General features: G+C 37.3%; 1 pseudogene across 1 annotated transcript; it reads left to right on the top strand.

The window, feature by feature from the left end:
* The first annotated feature begins 1617 nt into the window (after positions 1-1617).
* LOC130733962 (putative disease resistance protein RGA3) lies at positions 1618-6232 on the top strand (annotated as a pseudogene). The gene is made up of 3 exons (XR_009017697.1): positions 1618-5200; positions 5828-5872; positions 5960-6232. The product of XR_009017697.1 is annotated as a putative disease resistance protein RGA3 (transcript).
* Positions 6233-6576: the final 344 nt, after the last annotated feature.

Genomic DNA, 6576 nt, shown 5'->3' with positions numbered 1-6576 from the left:
TCAACATTATACTTTCAATGGACTTGATTTTTCTTTTTGCTCTAGATTTGAAGATTGATGGGATTCTATCTAATTTCATTTGTTTTCTTAATGCCAGGGACACCAAGTGGATTCTGTTTATCAATTTAAATGCAATCTCTGCAACCTGAAATAGGCACCAGGGACCATGAAAAGTTCACAGCACTCTAGAAGTAGAAGTCAGTCATATTATTCAATAATTGCATTTTGAATACATGAGCTCTCTGGATTCTAGCTAGACACTTATGAATGTAGTAAAAGAAGCTTTCCTTTTTTCTGGTTTAATAAAATTAAGTAACATTGCTCAAAGTTTATAGTTGGAATTTATAAAATTATCTCTGAAGACTGAAAGTTAAATATGCTAGTAAAAGAACAGGATGTAAACAACTAAATTGGCTTGAAATTGATGCACAGTATCATTCAATCATGCAAAATCTTAAAAAGAAAAATACACTGCTTTAGTTTGTTTGGGTTGGGGGCTGACACAAGAACTAAATACAGATTTTTTCAACATGTGCCATATTTTGACTGAAACAAGCCATACAATGCAATGGTGCGTGAATTTCCTGTTTTTTATTCATTTCTTTCCTAATGATTATAACTCTCATTATACATATATATTCTGTGTATTTAACCATGCCACCTTTATTTTATTCAACAACATAACAAGGTAGTATATAAAAATCCCAAACTAATATTTCATTTCATTATCTGAATACAATCCATATCAAATGCTAAAGGAAAATCAATCAGCCAACCTGTTACTAAGAATTCAAATGACACTCTCAGAAGTTCCCCACACAATAACTATGGATTAGAATCCAGTCATATCACATGAGATTATTTTCACTTGTTATCAATTGTTGCAGCTAGAAGTCTATGTGCTCAAAGTCTCAAGACCTTTGAATGGTTAGGAAATATAAACAAAATTATACAGGCGTGTGCTTGTGCGCACATGCATAGGAAATATTTGCACATGATCCAATAACACCACTGGAACAAACTTGCTTTCAACTTTTGCATCATCTCAAATGATGGCTGAGGCCTTACTTTGAGTTGTGTTTGAGAATTTGCTCTCTATAATTCAAAAAGGATGGTCTCACTATAGTTCAAATTGATACTTCAGCACTCTCTTCTTAGGATTAATAATACTAGGGTAAGTTTGAAAAGGAGGGTCTCACTACAGTTAAAAAAAATTATAGGATCAGATCAGTTGTCAATTGTCATGCACCAAAGTATCAACAATATCAGTGTGCTTAGTTTCACTTCTCTAAACAATTAACTTCTGTTACCAAAATCACTTTTAACAAGATACAATAAATATATATATATATATGCAACTTTTGTAATAGACTTGTCTATATATGTTTATGCAGTGCAATCAAACACACCATGTATCAACTAGAAGACTATGCCCACACGGTCTCAAACCCTTTAAAAGGTTCTGATATCTGAGTAAAATCTGTAAGATTTTCCCTCCCTCTCTCTCTCTCTTTAAATTTCGTTTTAAATTTTTATATTTGGCTTAGCTATAATTGATTGAGTGAGTGGATGTGCCGGAATATCTTTTGATTCTTTTCATTCCACCAAAGAAAGTATGTAGAATAATGACTCCACTAACCAGAAAAGAAGGATGGAATTGATTAATGGGCCCCCTTTCCCTCAAAGAGAGATGCTTTTTCAAGGCTAACATTTTTGTCAATTTTTCATACTTGCCATCAGAGATTCTACATGCTGGTCCATGTCTGCAATCATCCAAAACCATCAGAGATTTTAGAATATACAACTAAAAATAACAATTAATAGTTGCTGCTCACAAAGGAAAAAACAATAATTTCATGTAGTAACTCCATATGCTAAAGATTAAACATATTATAACTTACATAGTGAAATTTTAGAGGGATTACAATAATTGAGCTACCGAATAATCTTTTATAAAAAGCTATATTTTTCCTACAGTGATATGTCTCCCTCCCTAGTCCTTAAAGTGGTGAATGTGAAAAACACCTGTCAGGAACATAAATGGCTACCAAGCTTTCATGATATTACCTCTCATCGTTGCACTGTTCATTGAATTATTGCACTTGCATTTTATAGTTTCCTCAAATAAACACTGCACTTGAAAATATCTTTCTTTCAGAGTTCTCTCAGTTAAGTGACTCTGCTACTGCTAGCATTGTTTTCACACTTCATCAACACTTCTTCTCTTTTCAACAAATTTTGCATCTCTGAAAATGGCAGATGCTTTGCTTGGAGCTGTGTTTGATAAGTTGCTCTCTCTGGCTCAGAACGAACTCGCAACCATTTCTGGAATCAAGGGAAAGGCTCAAAAGCTGTCACGCAATCTAGAACTGATCAAGGCTGTTGTTGAAGATGCTGAGGAGAAACAAATCACAGACAAACCCATAAAGGTTTGGCTGCAGCACCTCAAAGATGCTGTTTATGTCCTAGATGATATCCTTGATGAATGTTCCATCGAGTCCCTTCGACTTGCTGGATTGTCCTCTTTGAAACCAAAGAACATCAAGTTCCGCTATCAGATTGGCAATAGGCTCAAAGAGATTACAAGCAGATTTGATGAGATTGCTGAAGGCAAGGCCAAGTTACTTCTACAAGAGCGTGTCATGAGGGGGTGGTCAGCTGAAGAAGCTGAAGAGCGCGAAACCGGCCCTGCCATTCTCGAATCTCAAATATATGGACGACTAGATGATAAGAAGAAGATCGTGGAGTTTCTTCTCAGCAAAGAACGCTTCTCAGATTTCCTTTCCGTCTATCCCATAGTTGGTCTCGGTGGAATGGGGAAAACAACACTTTCTCAGATGGTCTACAATGATGATGGGGTGAGTAGCAATTTTAATCCAAAGATTTGGATTTGTGTTTCTGATAATTTCTCTGTCAAGGGAATTTTGTGTTCCATTGTAAAATCTATCACAGAAGAAGAAAAGTACAATACCATGGATTTACCTGTAATACAAAGAAAGGTGCAAGAACTGTTGCAAAGTAAAAGATATTTACTGGTTCTAGACGATGTGTGGAACAAAAGTCAACAAATGGAACTCGGATTAAGCCAAGTCAAATGGGACAATTTGAAGTCTGTATTATTGTCATGTGGATCCAAAGGTGCTTCAATTTTAGTGTCGACTCGTGATATGGAGGTTGCAGAAATCATGGGAACGTCAACAAGTCAACCTCACCGTTTGGAAGGTCTCTCTGAGGATGATTGTTGGTTGTTGTTCAAGCAGTATGCATTTGGAGCTAACAAAGAAGAGCGTGCAGAGCTTGTAGCTGTAGGCAAGGAAATCGCAAAAAAGTGCAAGGGGTCACCTCTTGCAGCACGAGCATTAGGTGGTCTTTTGCACTTAAGGAATGAGGAAAAGGAGTTGGTTGAAGTTATGGAAAGTAGGCTTTGGGATTTGCAGGATGAAAGATGTATTTTGCCAGCTTTGAGGTTGAGCTACTTTCATTTAACTCCACCCTTGAGGCAGTGTTTCGCTTTTTGTGCCATATTTCCCAAAGATACAAAAATCATTAAGGAAGATCTGATCGATCTTTGGATGGCCAATGGGTTTATCTCATCTACGAAAAACAAGGAGGTAGAAGATGTCGGAAATTCAATTTGGAATGAATTGTGTCGAAAATCATTCTTCCAAGATATCTCCACCAATTATTATGGAAAGACTACTTTCAAGATGCACGACCTTGTCCATGATCTTGCTGAATCTTTCATGGGGAAAGAATGTGTAATTTTGGACAATGCAAACATAAGTGTTTAAGTGTCATGTATGTTCCCTAATATTGGAAAATTATCCGGTCTGAGAACATTAAGTGTTTACATTGTCAGTTCAAAGACAGGGCATAGCTTGGCAGAATTACATGACTTAAAACTCGGAGGAGATCTGCACATCAAAGGCCTCGAACACGTATGCAGTTTATCTGAAGCCCAAGAGGGCAATTTGAAGGGTAAAAGCGGTCTTCACAAATTATTCTTGTCATGGGGTAGTAGCAAGGAGACCAGGTCTCATGCTACTAACACGGATGGAGTACTTGAAGGGCTTCAACCTCACTCAAATCTCAAGGAGTTGAGAATAGATCACTATGCAGGATTAAAATCCCCAAGCTGGATTGGATTGCTCAGCAATTTAGTGGAGCTTGAACTTTCTGATTGCCAGAATATGATGCAACTCTCATCGATCAGTAAACTGCCATCTTTAAGAAGACTTGTGCTTGAGGGAATGGAAAATATGAAGTACATAGATGATGATGAATCTTACGATGGTGTGGAAGTGAGAGCTTTCCCGTCTTTAGAAGAACTCAAATTACATTACTTGCCAAAGTTGGAGCGGTTGTTAAAAGTGGAAAAAGGGGAGATGTTTGCCCGTGTCTCTGTGTTGCAGATTAAGAGCTGTCCTAAACTTGAGTTGTCATCATGCATTCCATCACTTACAAGCCTTAATTTAGATGACTATACAAATGAGCAACTGAGGTCGGTCTCCCATTTCACTGGTATTACTTCCCTCTTTCTTCGTTATGGCCACCTGACATCCTTCCCAGTAGAACTCTTCAACAACCTCAACGCTTTGGAGGAGCTTACAATTTGGGAATGTGGTGAGCTGGAGTGTTTACCAGAGCAAGGCTGGGAAGGTCTTCTCTCCCTTCGATATCTGCGAATTTGGGGATGCCCAGGATTGAGATCGCTGCCGGATGGCATTCTACACCTCAACGCTTTGGAGCAGCTTACAATCTGGAATTCTGGTGAGTTGGAGTGTTTACCAGAGCAAGGTTGGGAAGGTCTTCACTCCCTTCGAACTCTGGAAATAGATTCTTGCAGAAGATTGAGATCCTTGCCGGATGGTATTCAACACCTCAACGCTTTGGAAGAGCTTACAATTTGGAATTGTGATAAGTTGGAGAGTTTACCAGAGCAAGGTTGGGAAGGTCTTCACTCCCTTCGATATCTGCGAATTTGTGGATGCCCAGGATTGAGATCGCTGCCGGATGGCATTCTACACCTCTCTGCACTTGAGAGACTGATAATTGAAGGTTGCCCAGAATTAAAGGAGCGGTGTAAAGAGGGTACAGGGGAGGACTGGGACAAGATAGCGCATGTTCCATTAGTGATAATTGAATGATGAAGAAGAAGACATGAATTGAATTTCTGATTTGCTCCTCTCAGTCCAATTCGGTAGGATCTCTCGTACCCGTTCCGCGTTTTTTCTATTAATTGCGTTTCTAATTTGCTTTTTCTATTCGTGTTATTCGTGTTTTTAGAAAGGATTTAATTTTCTTGTTGATATTCAATGGGATGTTCTCCAATTAACATTCATCAATTTAATGGTGTTTCTTGTTTGGAAAAAATTGTTGCTCTCTGCTCAAATAACAAATTGGGCATGATATGAGCCTTCTTTTACATGAGTTATTATTGGCAAATGTGTGCTTCCAGTAGTGCTTTTTAATTAGGTGGTTTTTTGCTTGACTATGTGATCAGAATGAAACAGTTAAACATTTTAGCACAATCAAAAACATAATTTCCTTAAACTGGAGCTGGTTGAATGTTGATGTATCCAAGCTAGAAATGTCATTAATTGTTGGGAAAAACAAAATAATTTTTGAAGTTGGGAATGGTTTCATTGTTTAGAAAACATGATGTATGAAATGGAATGATTTAGACCTGAAATTGGCACTTTTTCCCGTTTTCTTTAACCCTATGTGCAGTTTTTGTTCTTACATTCTCACATATCAGAGTGACATTGATTACAAATTAGATAACACTTTGAGACCATTTTTACTGATAAATATTTACAATTTGCAGGAAGATATATGGAGTAAAGTAAATCATTCCTGGTTGAAATCTGAGGTTTGTTAATTTCAAACATTTTTTCCCTTATAACTTGATGATTGTGCCATATTTTTTCCAACAGCTTCATATTTTTCTTAATGCCAGTGTACCAAATGGATTCTGTCTATCAATTGAAATGCAATCTCTGGAGCCTGAAAATAAGCACCAGGGACCATGCCAAGCTCAGAGCATTAGAAGTTAGTCATAGTTACTTTTGATAAAATACTTGAGTTGTTTCTTCATTTGGGAAATTTCTATTTTTTCAAGTCTATGGTTATGTAAAATTTGTGGATCAGTTATAGGCCTTTAATTCAAGAAGCTGTGGCTGGCATATATATAGAATTGTCTATTGGAATAAGACTGCATTTAAGAAATTCAGTCTCTTATCTTCTTCTCTTTTCAACTTTTGCATCTCTGGATTGGAGTTGTGTTTGACAATTTGCTCTCTGATTAAAAACGGATGGTCTTACTATACTTAGTGGATGGCTTCACTGCAGCTTAAAAATCCTAAAGGATCAGGTGTCGAGCCCCTAGTATCAACAATTATCAGTGTGCTTAGTTTCACTTTTCCAAACCACTTCTGATACCAAAATCACTCTTAATAAGCTACAATATGTTACTTTTGGAATAGAGGTGTCCAGTATTTTATGCAGTGCAATTAAAACACTGTATCAACTAGAAGGCTACGTGCACAAGGTTTCAAACCCTTTAACTGGCTCTGT

Source organism: Lotus japonicus, chromosome 1 (assembly GCF_012489685.1).
Source record: "Lotus japonicus ecotype B-129 chromosome 1, LjGifu_v1.2".
NCBI classification, from domain to species: Eukaryota; Viridiplantae; Streptophyta; class Magnoliopsida; order Fabales; family Fabaceae; genus Lotus; species Lotus japonicus.
The sequence above is the reverse complement of the archived record's forward strand: the minus strand, read 5'-3'. Positions and strand labels throughout refer to the sequence as shown.